At 43.7% G+C, this 18,186-nt stretch overlaps 1 protein-coding gene across 1 annotated transcript in view; it reads left to right on the forward strand.

The window, feature by feature from the left end:
• LOC308457604 (sodium- and chloride-dependent GABA transporter 1-like) overlaps nucleotides 1-18,186 on the forward strand; it is a 56,763-nt gene that overhangs the window by 1,133 nt on the left and 37,444 nt on the right. The window lies entirely within an intron of this gene.

An 18,186-nucleotide genomic window follows, 5' to 3' on the forward strand; every position in this document is an offset into this window, starting at 1 on the left:
TCCGGAGGTGAAGTCAAACTGCTGCATCAGCAGCACCCAAGTGACCTCTCCAGAGCGCAAGCTTGGGCAGTGTTTATGAAGGTCCTGGGCTGTCCAGACGACAAGACCCCTCTCTCAGCTTCACTGATGTGGTCCAAAGGAAAACAGAGCAACACATTCGGCACCAGTTTGGCTGCAGAAGTTGCCGGAAGGAGGCATACAAGGCACCATCCAACCGACTTCACTCTGGATTTGTGTATGGATTACTCCTTAGCCTTTTCTTCTCCCAAAGATATCCCACAAGGCAGTGGAGGTTAAGGATAGAGTTTTTCTTCTCCTAGATGGGCTACCTTCTCAGGTTGATGAACCCCATCTGCTCCTCAGAGGTGGAGCTAGCTGCTCTGGCACCTGAAGCAGCGTGCACCCAGGGGGAGGGGCTGTTGGGACCATGGCATGGAAAGCCAGCTGGCTTGGCCCCAGCCAGAGTGTCTCCCCTCTCAGCCTTGCCGCTGCAGAGATCCATCAGTCATCCTCCTCTGAGGTACGTTCATGATTCCAACTATTTAGCAGGAGCACACATTACACAGCAGAGTAAACACACAACAGATCAGGCTCGAGGCATGGATACTATACTAAACTTTTGTTGTTGTTGTTTAGTCGTTTAGTCGTGTCCGACTCTTCGTGACCCCATGGACCAGAGCATGCCAGGCACTCCTATCTTCCACTACCTCCCGCAGTTTGGTCAGACTCATGTTTATAGCTTTGAGAACACTGTCCAACCATCTTGTCCTCTGTCGTTCCCTTCTCCTTGTGCCCTCCATCTTTCCCAGCATCAGGGTCTTTTCCAGAGTCTTCTCTTCTCATGAGGTGGCCAAAGTAATGGAGGCTCAGCTTCATGATCTGTCCTTCCAGTGAGCACTCAGGGCTGATTTCCTTCAGAATGGAAATCGTTTGATCTTCTTGCAGTCCATGGGACTCTTAAGAGTCTCCTCCAGCACCATATTTCAAAAGCATCAATTCTTCGGCGATCAGCCTTCTTGATGGTCCAGCTCTCACTTCCATACATCACTACTGGGAAAACCATGGCTTTAACTATATGGACCTTTGTTGGCAAGGTGATGACTCTGCTTTTTAAGATGCTGTCTAGGTTTGCCATCACCTTTCTCCCAAGGAGCAGGCGTCTTTTAATTTCGTGACTGCTGTCACCATCTGCAGTGATCATGGAGCCCAAAAAAGTAAAATCTCTCACTGCCTCCATTTCTTCCCCTTCTATTTGCCAGGAGGTGATGGGACCAGTGGCCATGATCTTAGTTTTTTTGATGTTGAGCTTCAGACCATATTTTGCGCTCTCCTCTTTCACTCTCATTAAAAGGTTCTTTAATTCCTCCTCACTTTCTGCCATCAAGGTTGTGTCATCTGCATATCTGAGGTTGTTGATATTTCTTCCGGCAATCTTAATTCTGGCTTGGGATTCATCCAGCCCAGCCTTTCACATGATGAATTCTGCATATAAGTTAAATAAGCAGGGGAACAATATACAGCCTTGCAGTACTCCTTTCCCAGTTTTGAACCAATCAATTGTTCCATATCCAGTTCTAACTGTAGCTTCTTGTCCCACATAGAGATTTCTCAGGAGACAGATGAGGTGATCAGGCACTCCCATTTCTTTAAGAACTTGCCATAGTTTGCTGTGGTCGACACAGTCAAAGGCTTCTGCATAGTCAATGAAGCAGAAGTAGATGTCTTTCTGGAACTCTCTAGCTTTCTCCATAATCCAGCGCATGTTTGCAATTTGGTCTCTGGTTCCTCTGCCTCTTCTAAATCCAGCTTGCACTTCTGAGAGTTCTCGGTCCACGTACTGCTTGAGCCTTCCTTGTAGAATTTTAAGCATAACCTTGCTAGCATGTGAAATGAGTGCAATTGTGCGGTAGTTGGAGCATTCTTTGGCACTGCCCTTCTTTGGGATTGGGATGTAGACTGATCTTCTCCAACCCTCTGGCCACTGCTGAGTTTTCCAAATTTGCTGGCATATTGAGTGTAGCCCCTTAACAGCATCATCTTTTAAAATTTAAAATTAGTTCAGCTGGAATATCATCACTTCCACTGGCCTTGTTATTAGCAATGCTTTCTAAGGCCCATTTGACTTCACTCTCCAGGATGTCTGGCTCAAGGTCAGCAACCACACTATCTGGGGTATACGAGACATCCATTTCTTTCTGGTATAGTTCCTCTGTGTAAACTACGCATTTATTATATGTAAATCAGGACAAAGAAAAACATGGCCTCTCTCCTTGTCGTTCTTCTCGGAGAGAGAGAAAACAAAAGCAATACAGAGTGGATGTTCCACTCACGTGCTGGAATGTAAACAGACATGTGACATGTGACAATTCCACGTATCTGCAGCAGAGGGCGGGGTGCATGTCCCAGGGGTGCACCCCCCTGCAGCAAGCATCGGGGGTGGGGGGTGATGTCCCCCCGGGATGGCACCCAGGGCAGACTGCACCCACCGCACCCACCTTTCTCCACCTCTGCTGCTCCTCCCTTCCCTTTGCAGCACATGAAAAACCTTAACCATTGGACCCACTATTGGTCTTGTCCGGTCAATCCGCTGGAGCCTGTCTTCACATGCAGGGAAAGTCCCTAACTCAGCAAGAGTTTGAGACCCATTGGCTCCCCTTACCTGGTTTAGCTGGCATATCAAAGCCGTTTCTGGGATGTGGCTGCTGTCACATGCCGACAGCTTCTAGGACTCACAGGTGAAAGCTGAGTGCAGGGTGGGAACCAAAGGTGGAAAAACTACCCCAGAAGGAGATGCCACCCCATACACCCTATGCAAACAGTAGCATTTGATGAATACAGGAAAGAAGGTGAAAGACCTTAACATGCTGCCCTACAGATGTTGCTGGACTTCAACTGCCATAATCTCTAACCATTGGGCCATGACGTCTGGGACTAGGGATAGAGGAGAAATCTGATTCAGTTCTCATTTAAAGGTGAGAACTCACTTAAAGGTGAGAAAGGTGCAAATTTGCGCTTCCTGAAACAACAGGTAAACCGAAACTCAGCTATCCTTTGAAATTCACACTTCTCTGAACTTTGCAATGCAGTACTCCAACCAAACAGTGTTTACAAACCTGCATGTATTAAGGAGACGTGTGTTGAAAAAGGAACATATTCATGAATATAGCATATGAAAATGCATTATATTAGGGGAAATTGCTTGCAAAAACCACCAGAAATACAAAAATGTGTTTCCTTGGAGAAATTCGCATTAAAATGCTGGTGAACTCTCAAGAGAATTTCTTTAAATGAATAAATAAAAAGAATTCTCCAATTGCTGCAGAAATGTGGAGAACTGAATTTAAGACTGGAAAAATGAGAGAACCAAAACTGGCAGATCCTTCTACCCCCAGCTAAGAATTATGGGAATTGTAGATCAGCATCACATTGGCTACCTTTGGTCTTGATACTAACCCAGGTATGAAGGGCATTGATTACATGCAGTCCTACCCTCTCTAAAAGGATAATGTGTTAATTGACCTTCACTGTCAGCCTTCTATCATGATTGTGGTGAGGCTAAAAAGAGCTGCTCTGAGCTCCATATCAGCAAAACATATTGCATGTTTGTGTTCTCTTTTATCCTGGACACTCTTCTTGAGGGAGGGGAGATTCTATTTAGAGCTCTAGGTGAGGCATATTTTGAATGCACTTGACAATAGGCCATGGCATTCTTGCCAGAACAGACCATTTATTGATGCTAAAATTGCCCCATGCTTTAATTAACTTCTGTTACCAAATATTCAGCCTGTTGGGCATGATTTGATAGCTGAATTCAAATTGCCGCTGGAAGCCTGGCTTTTAAAAAACTAATTCCTTTCTTCGAGTAGTGAAGCGGCAGGAAAGGAAAGAGTGGTTTGTTAAGAAAACAATAGCATAGAAAGTAAAATACTGAAAATCTCTTTTGGGGACTGAATGAATACAGGGCTGGCAGGATAATTAGCTATGCCTGAAGACAAAACAAATGAGACAAACGAAAGGACCAGTAGAAGCCATTTTATGGTATTGCATTGTGTTTTTGTACTCTCAAACAAAAAGTCTGCAGTTAGAAGTTCTGTGCTATTGTAGGTAGCCCAGATTGCCTGTCACCTACATTTGCCAAAGCTGCAAAGGCAAATAATTTGAGAAAACCATCACATTATTTCTCTGTTTGATGTTAAGAACATCAGTGCTCTTCCAACAACAGTTGAATGTGGCTGTTGCAGAAGAGTATGTCCTATTAGAGAATAAACTGTGATAGAAGAAAGCCATTTTTTTATTTAAAAAAATGGAGTTTGATTACTGGTTTTCCCTCACAAATACCGTATTTTTCGCTCTATAACACGCACCAGACCATAACACGCACGTAGTTTTTAGAGGAGGAAAACAAGAAAAAAAATATTCTAAATGAAACAGTGGGTGTATGATTTTTGTGGTTCATGCTGTGGCCACAGACATGTGATCTGACAGTGAGTTTGGAGTAGCCCAATGCAAAAATCCTGAGGATCCATGTGGATCCATGCTTTGTAACCACGTTTTTGCACCATTGCAGCCCCAGGCAACAGTGGGTGCGTGATTTTTTTGGTACAGACTGTAGCCATGGACATGTAATGTGATCTGATGGTGAATTTGGGGTGACCCAGTGCAAAAATCCTGAGGATCCATGTGGATCCGTGCTTTGTCACCACGTTTTAAATGGGGAGGGAAGGAAAGCAAAAGCCCCCCCCCCCCAAGCCAGACAGGATATACGAAGTATGATTTCTTTTTTATTTACGGTATTTCTTTTTTGGCCACCTCTGTCACTGCAACCTTTGCTCTGTGCTTGCACACTTTTGGGCAATAGGGCATGTAACACACTTTTTTTCATCTGCCAAGATATAGAAAATCAATTTTAATGTCCCTATATAAAATGCCTAGTGAAGCAGAAGGGTATTACATCAGCCACTGTATTAAGGCTAAACGTTTGAAGAACAGCTCTCTATGGGGGGGGGGGGAGACTAAATTCCATTTTCAATCAATTGTTATTGTGGCAGCAATTATCAGTGTATAGCGCACAATGAGGAAAAGAACTTTAAAAAATATATATAAAAAAACATTCTCACGTTATACTTCAAAGAAGAGTATTAGGCTTTTAATGAAGGGGAGAGGAGAGATGCTGTAATCCTCCTGGCTCAGGAGATTCTGATTTACCAGCCGCGTGTAGAAAGTATAGATTAAGATATTTGATATACAGCATATAAATCCAGAGATTTCCATGTCTCACTCTGCAATCCAGCCTGCTGTTACTTACGAGCAGGGAAGCAGGGTTTCTCTTCCAAACAAGCATACTGTCTCCCTCCAGCAGTACATTGCTTGGAGAAGCTGTAATTTGGAGGGGGCCTGGGGGCAGGGCTCTCTGCTTTTGGAAAAGAAATGAGAAACCTACCATTGTAAAGCAAAAGTCCCCCCCCCCCCACCCAAGCCAGCCCTCTCTCTCTCTCTCTCTCTCTCTCTCTCCCACCTGCATGCTTTTGCTTTTCGGCTGCCTGCGAGTCCCTAGAGCACGGAGAGGAGGAAGTGGTGGGCTGGAGCCTGCACGCAGTGTGACTAGGAAAGAATTAGAAGGAAGGACTCGATCCTTTCCTTAACCCTCTGCTTGCCAGGAGGGCAGGGGATTCCCTGCTCTTTGTTGAGTTTGAGCAAACGCAGCAACAGAAGCGGGTGGGCAGTAAGACCCTGAGGCAGAATGCAGGAAAGCTTCCGCCTTCCCCCTTCCCTCCGCCCGCCCGCCCGCCCGATCTTTTTTTTGCTTGATTTTTGCCTATTTTGCCCCTGCGCTCCGGCGAGTCAGCGCCAGGGTCCACACATTCGCTCAATAACACGCACAGACATTTCCCCTTACTCTTTAGGAGAAAAAATCTGCGTGTTATAGAGCGAAATTTACGGTAGCTTTCATTTCAAAATGTTGCATTTCCCTACCACATAGAAAGCCATTTTTTGTACAGGGTGTCTCAGGGACCATAGGATTCTTCAGAACAGTCGTACCTTGGATATTGAATGCCTTGGCTCCCAAACAAATTGGCTCCTGAACAATCGAAACCCAAAAATGAGTGTTCCGGTTTTTGAACGCTTTTCGGAAGCTGAACATCCGGCGCGGCTTTTGCAGCTTCCGATTGGCTGCAGGAGTTTCCTGCAGCCAAGCAGAAGCTGCACTTTGGTTTCCAAATGTTTTGGAAGTTGAATAGACTTCTAGAATGGATTCCATTCGACTTCTGAGGTATGACTGTATTTCCTGTCTGAGGGCAGAAAGAGAGTTTCACTCTCAAAGAGGGATATCCTCTGGGAGGCTGAGGAGGGCCTGCAACTGATACCCCTTCAACATGACAGAGGGCACAAAGGAGGCATTCTGGGAGCAGGTTGAGGGCATGTCAGGAGGTCCACAGGAAATAATAATAATAATGATGATGATAATGATGATGATAATAATGTCTTCCTGTTCTCCCAATATGGGCCCCAAACGGGACAGACGAAGACAGGCTTTGTTTTTCTCCCTCAGGAACCAAAATTTCTTCTTGGGCCTGTCCTGTCTCAGACTTACTTCCCAGAAAAAGCCTTCACAGGCCAAACAGTTCAACCGAACAAAACCCAAAGTATAACGCTCCTCTTCCATCAACCTTCTGAATCATGTACTGCCTCGGTTGAGGGGGAGTAGTTGAGGCTGCCAACCTTGCTTAGAGAAAGTGCCTAGGAATCTGCCACTGTAGCAAGAAGTGATGTAGAATGGGACTTATCCGACGTGTCACCCTATCTGAAAATAGAGGGAAAGGATGTTCTGGAGTGGCAGTGATAAGGAGAGAATGCAAGTCACCTGTGACAGGGAAAGCAGAGGAGATGACAGCGGTAATGGCAACAGCACCAACCACTGCACAAGCTCAGGGCTTTGTTGCTGTGACTCATTGCCTGCTATGGCACCATCTCATGCTCAGCCCTGCTACTATGGGGTATTTATTTCTTCTTCTCCTACAGTAGTGTCCCAAAGGCTCCTATTGTGTGGTGCTGGGAGCTACATGTAGTATATATGGGTGCTAGCTTTCCATGTAGCACAAACTCTCTAATAGCTTTCGGATTGAGGCCCTCCCTCAGGGGGCACATCCTGCTTGGCAGAATATAAAGTCCCTTGGGCACAGGCCTGCTTCAACCCAGCTGGAGCTGCTTTAGGTGGATGTGACCCAGTTACAGGATGAAAGCCTTAGGCACAGCTCGAATGGAGCTGGCTGAGGGGAACTGATTTGGAGGGAAAGCTTTCAAGTTTGGAAACTCAGAGGACGGGAGCTGAGGGAGAGGCAAGTCTTTGTAGAGAGGAGCGGGTGGGAAGGTAACATGAGGTACTCGATTTCTAAAAAGAGCTTTGTACACAAACAAGAACAGCTGTTCGTGAACTAGGAACAATCACAGGAGCATACTCCCCCCCCCCCCATCCTGGATTAATTGATCTGAAATGGATGTATCTGCATATTATTTGGGCACATCATTAAATAATATATCCTCTCCTGCCTCCCTAATCATCCCCACAAAATGTTAGAGTACCTTTGACCTAAGAGAAAACCTAGTACAGACCTCTATTAAGAAGCCTGCCAATAACCTTATATAACCCTGTTAATAAACCTGTTTGGTTCATAGCTGTCAACTTTTCCCTTTTCTTGAGAGGAATCCTATTCGGAATAAGGGAATTTCCCTTAAAAAAAGGGAAATGTTGACAGCTATGGTTTGGTTACGAATATCTGTGAAGAGCCTGACAAAACATTGCCTTGCTCCAACAAGCTGCTGAAACGTATCACATGCTCTACAACATGAAACTAGATGATGCTGAACTACAAGTTAAACTACAAGATGATGTTGAACTACAAGATGATGTTGAACTACTATTGAACATGCTGGCTACAGCAAATGGGGCTTGGCCCCATGACACCTGAAGATCCGCAGGTTCCCCATCCCTGCCTTAAGTGAACACAGTATGGCTGACATCCATCTGACTCAGGAGGAGTGCACCTTTGAATATGAAGTCATACCATTGGAGAGTTACAGCCCCTAGGACTTCCGGGTTAGCGCCATCGGCGAATGGCGGAGTTCCTCCGACTGGAGGAACTAGCTCCGTGGAAACTGGGTCTTCCCACCGCAAGGAAGGTGGGGACCCGCTAGAAATCCCAGGCAGAGGAAGCCTGGGAACGTGGGGTTCGGCAGGGCACCAGGAGCGCCCCCTACTCACGGGGAACCCCTTTTGGGGATTCCGGAGTGAAGTGGGGTGAGCGGCGCGGTGCTGCGAACTGACTGCTACTTTCACGGAGTGAAGCCACACAGCCATCGCTGGAGAGCGCTGACTTTTTCCTGTGTACAATTGGATCTAAAACAAGTACCCGTGAGTAGAAACAGAAAATTGGATCAAGAAAGATCTTAATTTGACATCGAAGCGGGAAGGTTCAAAACAGGAAGTCCGCCTTCCGCTTTTTGTATATAAACTGAAGCAAAAACCTTGTAAGCTAAAGCCTGGAAAGTCGTTAAAAAAGCCTAAATTTCCTTCATTTACAACTACTGAAACCCCATTGGAAGCAGGAGAAAAGGGGGGGGGGACTTTGTGTAACGCCTGCAGGAGAGGGAGTGAAGAAAGATAAGTTTCCACCGTCTCTAACCTGGGAACGGGGTGTCAGAGACAGAAATTGTTGGAGAGGTTCATTGACTGTGAATGGAATACTTTGACAGATAGCTAAAGAAGAGAAATAAACTGATTCCAATGTTGCCTTTTGCATTCTAAAGAAACAAAATATCTGAAAAAATGAAAGTAATTTTCCTTTGTTGGACTTGCCTTAAAAAGATGGATACAAATAGAAATTGTCTCCTCTAGAGGGAGCTTGCTAAATTGTTGCTGCAGCCACAGCTGTGAGATTAAGATCGTGGGATTAGTCCTTTTGACCTTGACTAAATATGAGCTGGAAGGAAGTTTTGGTGTTTGCTCTATGCAAGACAAGTGCTTTGTTGGAACAGATGCACGAGAAGATGGATTTGATGAATGAGAAAATGGATTTGATGACTGTTGTGGCCAATAACTGTGGACAATTAGTGAATAGTGATACAGAAACCATCCAGGGTCCAACTCAGGAACCTGTATTGATTGGGCAAGTGCAGAAGATAATGGAAGAGGCTGCGGTTGCACCTTAAATAATACAAATGGAGAGACCCAAGGCACAACAGGAGCACAAGCCGTTGTTTTTGAAGATTGAAGTTGAAGTGGGCCATGGGGAGTCTGGAGCTGAGGAGGCTTTTAACTTTGGAGAGACTTCAAAATATGCTCGCAAATATTTTTTGGATTATATTGATGACTGTGGGGAGTGGGACTGTGGGGAATGGGCTGATTTGATGAAGGGAGACGGAGATAACTTTGGGTTGGAACCCCCCAGAGACCTACTCCTCAACGAGAAAGGAAAGAAATTAAGAAAGAGACCAACAAAAGACAATGAAAAGTGCAAGTATAAACAAGAAGAAGATTTGCAGAAGGGACATGGAAGAGACTTAAAGGCCTTGGACATAAGGCTTCCAGGTTGATGGACTAGATGGAATGGACAGTAAGGACTGACACGACCCGAGACCAGGAAGAAGAGACGTTGGATGAAGATTGGAAGAAAATTTATAAAAAAAACTTTTTATTTAGGGAATTAGCCCAAAATTAATGAATATTAGGGAAAATGTTGGAATGAAACTATATGACTCTAGCAGAAATGATATCAGGGGTTATGTATAAATGAGTATTAAGTTTCAAGCTTTAAGGTATTTTATGGTAAGATAAGGTTAAATAATTTTTTTTTAATAAAATATTTATTGAAATTTTCAAAGTGTTACAACATAAAATAAAAGCAGAAGAAAATACAAAATAAAAATAGTTAACAAAGTAGAAAAAGAAAAAAAAAACCTCTTCCAACCATACAAATACAAATTCAAAAATAAGAAAAAAAGACAGAAAAAGAAAACAAAAATACAATTTAAGAGCATTTAAAAACAAATTCATTATTCTCGAATCCTCAACTGTCATTACCTTTTCTTTGACCTCCTCCTCCTCCCTTTCTTTGTATCCTAGTTATTAATTATCCCAGCAAATCCTTTCCATATTTCATAATATTCTGTCATTACATTACCCTAAACAGTTTTAATCTTATCTTTCTATAAGAAAATAAACTTTAAAGCTTAAAACTTAAATCTTATCCTTACCAACTTCTCATAACCATAATATTCTTTCATAATTCTTTAAACATCTTTACTAAAGCCGAGTAATTTCATTCCAACATTTTTCTGACATTCATCAATTTTATAAAACAGTTCTAATGGTAGAAAAAAGAAATACAAACAGATCCAATCTTCATCCAACGTCCCTTCCTCCTGGTTCCGGGTTTTGTCAGTCCTTATTATCCCATCGATCTGGCCCATTAACCTGGCAGCCTTATATCCGAGGCCCTCAAGTCTCTTCCATGTCCCTTTCGCAGCTCTTCTTCATATTTGTAACTGTATTTTCCCTTGTCTCCTGCTCGTGGTAACTCCAGCTTGGCAATATTTTTAACCCTTCTCGACAGATCAGCCCCTTTTCCGTATTCAGCACTGAATTCCATATGGTATTTAAAAGCATGTTTCAAAGACCCTCCAAAATTAAGAGCCCCCACAATCCCAAACATCTCACGGCCCATTGCCAGATTTGAAAAGTCCAAGCATCCCAGCATAAGGGGGTCAATCCAGCCCCCCATTTCCAAGCCAAACCAAACTTTTTCTTTCCAAATCTGGCTTTTTCCAAGTTCATTTGTCAAATCCGAAAACTCATATTCCTGTTGGGCCTGTTCTGTCAGGACACACTCCTGATTTAATTCCTGGGTGGGCTCCACATATTTTCCCACTGTCTGTTCAAAATTTCCCACTGCCTGTTCAAAATTTCTAGTCGAAGTCGTCATCAAATTCACCTTCTCATGTAACTGTTCCAGTAGGGCATTTGTTTTGTAGAAAGCACACAACAAAGCTTCTGAATATATTGTCCTGCAAGGTCAAATGCCTATTCCCACGATTATAATCTGTAAACAGCTGCCGGCTCCTTGGAGTTGGTTACAGTTTCACAGTCTCCCTCTAGGGGGAAAACTTCTATTTGATCATGCAACAAAGTTTCCCTTTTTGAGATACTTTGTCAATATTTGTTCCTTTGAAATGCGAAGGGAAACCGTGGAATCACTATGTTTCTCTTCTTTTAGCTATCTGTCAAAAACGTTTGTCTCTGGTCAATGAACTTCAAACGTCAGTCCTGACACCCCGCTCCAGGATCAGGACGGAGGAAAGTTGCTTTACTTTAAACTCACTTTAAACAGTCCAAAAAAGATCCCCCTTCTTCTCCTGCTGTCGAAGGGGGGTTCCACAATTTTAAATGATGAAATCCAATCCTTTAAAAGCGATTTTCTGAGCTCTAGTTTACGTTGTCTTTGCTTTATTCTGTCTACAGAAGAACGGAAGGCTGACTTCCTGTTTAGACCTTCCTGTTCCGTACCAAATTGAAATAGATTTTTAAGATCCAATTCCTTTCTGCTCGCAAGTCCTCATCTAATGTCCAGTTGTTCAAAGTCTAAGTACTCACGGGTGCTTATTTTAAAGTCCAAATTGTCCCATGAAAAAGGCAGCGCTCTCCGGCAACGGCTATGCGGCTTCGCTCCACGGAAATAGCAGTTGACTCACAGCACTGCGCCAGTTCCCCCTCTTCACTTCGGAGCCCGTTAGTGGGTTCCTTAGCGAGTTGGGGGGGCGCTAAAGGTGCCCGCTGAGTCTCATGGTCACAGGCTTCATCCGCCTGTGATTTTTGAAAGGGTCCCCGCTTCGCCGTAGCGGAGAAGACCCGTTTCCCGCGGAGCTAGTCCCTCCAGTTCAGAGGGAGTCCGCCATTGCCGATGGCGCCACCCTGGAAGTCCAAGGTTAAATAAATTAAGGTAATTTGAATAACAGAATATGGGGAAAGATGGAAAGGATCTGTCGAGTTAATTAATAGGTTAAATTATTAAGATAAATTATTTAATAAAAATTGAGAAAGATGGAAAGAATTTGCTGAAATAACTAACTAAACTAGAATACAAAAAGGGAGGTGCGAGGAGGTCAACGAAACAAGCAAATGGAAGTTATATGGGATTTGTGTCTTTTTTTTCCTTCCTTTTTAATATTTTTTTATTGTATTGTTGTATTGGTTTCTATGTTTTGCGTTTTTCCTTCTTTTTATGTATTGTAGTGTTGTTTTTTATTTTTTATTTTTTTCTGTAATTCTGAAATTATTAATAAATATTATTTATTTTTTTAAAAAGGAGAGTTACAGCCCCTACTGTGAACGTGCCAGCCCCCTCGGCCACGGCTCGGTCCGGGAGTGCACTCAGGTGTCCAGCGACCCACCTCCGGTGGAGCTGTGGGCACACTAATGCATCAGCAGAGTAACAGCTAGAAGTGGAGGCGTTGGCATCTCAAAAGTTTCCTTTATTTACAAATCAAAACAACAAACATGGCTAGTGTGAGGAGCAGCTTCACACGTCTGCTCTGTCCGAAAGCAACAGACAGGAAAAAAAGAAATACAAAAGCACATAGGACGGAAGTACAGTGTCTAGTTCCGTTCCCACACTCCTATCACAAAAGAATGTAAACAGTGGATCACGAGATCCAACAGCAATGGAGAATGAAAATACTAACATCCTCCCCCTTTTCATGACATCATTGCTGCAGATTTTAGCACATTAGAAGCCTATTTACAGACTGATATAGGAGATACATGTTTTGTTGCTTATTTGCTTACTTAATTTAAATTATTTATATTGGTTGATCGATGGATTGGCAACTCAGATAGCTATGTGACCTACTTTGCAGAGGGCAGCCTTCTATTTTGAAGGGCTGTCAGAAGACTGTCCTCTGTTTGAAGGTCTCCTCTGTTTGAGTGCTGTCCTATCCAGATCTGGCTTAAAAACAAGGAACCATAAAAATTGGAAGGAAGGAGCAGGAACCTTGGAACTGCCCAGCAACTGTTAACAGATCCTGGTGAGCAGACTGAGAAGGCATGCAAGTCACCTGGTATCTTTCCCACTACCGAATTATAACAAATTTTTCTAAATTTGCATCTATACATATGAATTAACAGATGGAATTTGGGCACCCTGAAAAAATGAAAGCAAAAGTATTTAAAACCAGCATAACAACACTGTTACAGTGCAGTAGTAATACCAATGAAACATTTAAAACCAGTACTGTACAAGGAAACAGGAAGATTAGCTAACTCTTTGCAACTCATGGAGGAACAAAGTTTTAACCTGCTGTCTAAACTCTATCTGTGAGGAAAGCTGGTGAATATGGCACTGAGCAAGGCTTTTCTCTATAGTGATGTCCCCTGTCGTCGTCCCTCTCCAATAATCACTTCTATAGATACATTCCCAATAGCCCGGAACACTTTTGCCCTTGCTTAGATGTCATAAATGGATACTTCATGTTCTCATTTCTGGTTCCTTTTGGTATTGCTGTTGATCCTAATTGTTTTATCATTGTGGTTTTAAATTGCATTTTAGGATTAGGTATTTTTATTGCTTTGGCTGCTATATATAAACCTCTTGGAGGTTGCTTTGTGATGGAAAGCAATTTGGAAAAGCAGTCAGCACACATGTACAAGACAAACAGAGCTACCCAAGTCCTCCCCTTACCCTGGGCTGGTTGGGGGGCTTGGATGGAGTGGAGCTACCCCTCCACTCAGCTCTGCTGGCTTAGCCAGCTTCTCACAGGTGGTGTAGCCCCACCAGTGGAGACCAGGAGAAAGCCCTAAAACAGGGCGACCCCAAGGCAGGGGTGGGGCTGAGCTGGACTAGGATCTGCTGCATCCTGAGCCAGTCCCATTGCTATCTGGATCCGATTTGGCTTGGAGCTGAGACAGGGTTCGGGTCTGAATACCTGCAACTTTCCACCGCAGCCACCATGAGAAATGACTATTGAAAAGGTGCTTTCAGTTTGCGGAGGTGTTCAGCGTAAAACAACCATTCAAATTACACAGGAAGGCGAAATTGTCACAAATGTGAAATGGTTTTACATAGAACAAAGAGAAAAAATGCCACAAAGGATTGCTAGGGGAAAATGTTTCCGTCCCTTTTGGCAAATATCTAATCGCTACCAAGATGATTTCTCTTTCTTTTTTTTACCCAGACAGGTAGCTCTATAATTAATTTAATTTGAGAGTTGGGGCTGTTGTTCACTCAATTAGACATCTGCTTCTGTCCCCACCATTTTAATGACAGCCAACTTGCCTGAGGCCATTATGACTTGCGTAGAATTGCGACCAGCTAATAAAGCCCCCATAGACATGGTGATTATGTTTTCTCTTTGGAGAGAGGGGGGGGGGGGGACAAAACATGTTTTGATCTCTTCTGTTTCAGGAGCCTTTGATATTATTAGCATTTTTTTATTCAAAGGACATTAAAAAAAAATCTTCTGAATGGCTCTTGAATGCATTTTAGGCCCCACCTGCACTAAAAATTTAAAGCAGTATCATACCACTTTAAGCAGCTGTGGGTTTTGGCAAAGAACCCTGGGAGCTGTAGTTTGTTAAGGGTTCAGAGAGCTGTTAGGACACACTATTCCCCTCACAAACCTCCAGTTCCCAGATTTTCCTGGGAAGGGGCAATCAATAGTGAAATCACTCTGAGAACTGTAGCTCTGTAAGGGGAATAGGGTTCTCCTATCAACTCTCAGCACCCTGAACGAACTCCAGTTCCCAGGAATCTTCAGGGGAAAGCCCTGCTCTATCCTGCACCAAAGCAAACATCCATTCCAGCCTAGCAAAAACACTCAAGGAGGTTCAGAGCTAGGCCAGTGAGGGAGCTTGAAATATACTCGGAGTCAAGAGTGGATTTCATTTCTTTATTCAGCTCATAGTGGTGAGGAGGAATGGAAGTTCCCCCACAGTATCTGCCTTATACAGTGGTGCCTCGCAAGACGAAATTAATTCGTTCCGCGAGTTTTGTCGTCTTGCGATTTTTTTCGTCTTGCGAAGCATGGTGTCGGGAAAGTTTTGGAAAAGCTTCAAAAATCACCAAAGTCTTTATAAACCTCAAAAAAGGCTACCACACTCGAAGTCAAGTCGCAACTCTATTAACGGTGTTAAGAAAAAGGAAACAAACTTGTAAGACGTTTCCGTCTTGCAAAGCAAGCCCATAGGGAAAATCGTCTTGCGAAGCAGCTCAAAAAACAAAAACCTCTTTCGTCTAGCGAGTTTTTTATCTTGCGAGGCATTCGTCTTGCAAGGTACCACTGTATACATTATTTACACAATGGGCTGCACGTGATTGGCTAATTCCATAATTCTCCTGTAGGCCAATCAGGTTGTGGATTCACTCCCATCTGGAGCTGGATTGGGTGGCTCCTGTGGACCAATCATACTGCTGCATTGTTCTAGGACCAATCAGACTGCTGAATTCTGAATCCTATTGTTCTAGGACCAATCAGACTGCTGCATTTTGGATCCTATTGTTCTAGGACCAATCAGACTGCTGCATTTTGGATCCTATTCAACTCAGTACATAACAGAGCGTGACCTGGTGTGGGTTCCCAGGGTCAAATATTTGGCTCCTTCGTTCCCCATCCCTGGTGTATATGTTTCTGTTGTACACAATAGCTTCTCAGTCGTACATCCAGCCTGACCTCTCATGTTCGCAGTGCTGTTTGCCTGCCATCAGCAGATAGAATGCTTGAGGATACCTTCCAACAATCCTCAGAAGCAAACAGGGACATTTCTCATGCCTCCTCCCACTGACCCTCCTTGACCTCCCATTTTTGTCGTCCCCCCCTTCACAGAGCATTTCCTATCAGAAGAAGAGCAAGTGCTGCCGCCACAACACCAATGGGACACACTCTCCACTGTCCTGAGAAAACCCCTTGATCCCATTTTATATATATATATATATATATATATATATATATATATATATATAGTTTGGTAGATTTGCAAAAAGACACACCAATAGGTAAATTTTAGAAAGGGGCAACATTAGACAGAGACACACAAAGCATTCTTTTTTAAAAATATAAAAATCAAGACTCCTTGCTCTCCACTTTGCTCCCCCTTTCTCCCCACCCATGGTGGCCCTGCCCTCTGCCTGCCCCTCAGAGCCAGCACAGGGGGTCGGGTCTTGGCAATGGCAGCCTCTCACCCTCACCTGCTCTTCAACAGCCCCACGAGCTATCCTAGGGAGGAGGCCAGCAGTGGCAGCCATGGAGAGGCAATGGGATGCTCTCTCATAGCCGCGGCCACCACTCAGGGCAAGTGTCAGTTCCCTCTCCTCCCCAAGCTTGGCACTGGCACTGGCAGAGGTAATAGGAACATTCCAGGATCAAATCAGCAGCTGTGGTGGCTTTCATAATTCCAGGACTGTCCCTGGGAAATCAGGACACTTGGAGGGTAAGTTTGAGAAACCGATGGCGAAGGCCCTCCCCTGCAAGGCTTAGCTTACTGTAAGGTTTATTAGCTTTTGATTTCAAAGACCAAATTGGAGTCCCTCCTTATATCCAGCAAATTAAACACATCATGCTGCTGAGATGAAAAGCATTGGCAGTCATATTTGCTGAGATAATGTTCGCCCAATGCAAACAAGCAGAGAAGAAATAATAATAATAAAAATACTATTAAGACTTTCATGCAATGAACAGCAGCTTTTCTGAAACAGATAAGCCATTAAAGATCATTGTTGGAAGAGGCAAAACGTGCATCCCCATTATGTTGCATAAAAGCTAAAACGCAAGTTAAATTATTCAGCTCATAGTAAAGAAGAGGAATTCTCATGAATGCTTCAATTTAATAAGCACTCATTAATTCCTCTGCTGTTCACACTGAGATAGGAAAGTGAGCACACTCTTCTGAGTAACAGTGAGGAGCAAAATCTGGACCAGCACCATATTTTTAAGCAAACCTGGGCAAGCTGCCCTAAGTGACCCCCCAAGAACCAACTGGACACTCCCTTAGCATCTACCACAACTTGGAGGGAGCCTAGCAGTGATACTGATGCAGTCACCAACCATGTCCCCGACCCCCACATATAAGTAGGCTTACCTGGTAACAGTAGGACTGTAATGGGATGGTTACAGTACCATTTCAGCCAGATGAGCCCATGAGTTCTCATGTAGGGGAGGGTGGTGGCTGTAGCAGCACCACTAGATGCCCCCTATGAGAGCAGAAACTGTGTCAGCTCCAGTGGGATGTTTGCTTACTTGTCTCACATCTGGAACAGGAATCAATCCAAGAAACACAATTGCTATTTGCCATTGTTGCTGCTTTCAGTCCACAAATGGGAAATAATGGATTACATAGCAAACAACAACTGATAAAACAATACCAACCTATTGAAAAATGAGATTAAGGGGGTGGGATAACATAATGTCAATGTAACTTGCCCAGTTATTTGCATACGTTATGGAATTTCACCATAAGGAAGGCAGTGTGGTGGATAGCGTCGTTTTGGGTGGAAGACCAACTGCAGCAGAATGGAAACAGAGCTGCATGGAATGACTAGAGGGCAGAACAGACAATGATGCCTTCTATCATCCCTACCCTTGACCCAGTTTGGATAGGTGAGCTGTTCTCAGTTAATAAGAGAAAGGTTTTGAGAAAGTATTTGTCACTAGATGTAGAGAGGAAGGTATTTCTGAGACATGATGGGCTATTACTAGCTCTTCTTGCTCAGCAGGGCTGGCAGCACAGCGTTTGACCATTCATCAGGTTGTCTTCATCTAACCCCAATAAATGACAATCTTATTCCAACCCAGTCAGGCAGCCAGGGGAGAAACATATTGGAAGATTTACTGAGTCATTACCTTGGGCGTAGATTTAAATGAAATTTACTGGCTTGGTAAATGGTTTCAGGGCTGTAGGCCTAGAGCTCCTGCTATAAATCATATGTGACGCAGGGTATTTTTTGGGAGGAGATTCTTTGACCGTGATTTCCTTTGGTGTTCTTAAGCAAGTTGGGTTCTTTCAACTAATATGGTGCTTCTCTAGTCTGCCATAGCAAAATTCTGTAAGTGAAAATAATAATAGTAAAAAACAAGAGTTTCCTCAAATGTAGCAATGTGTTCACCCAATGGCCCTAGGCTACCTTTGGTGGAAGGTATGTGTAT

Source organism: Podarcis pityusensis (genome assembly GCF_964106645.2).
Source record: "Podarcis pityusensis genome assembly, chromosome: 10".
Lineage (NCBI taxonomy): Eukaryota > Metazoa > Chordata > Lepidosauria > Squamata > Lacertidae > Podarcis > Podarcis pityusensis.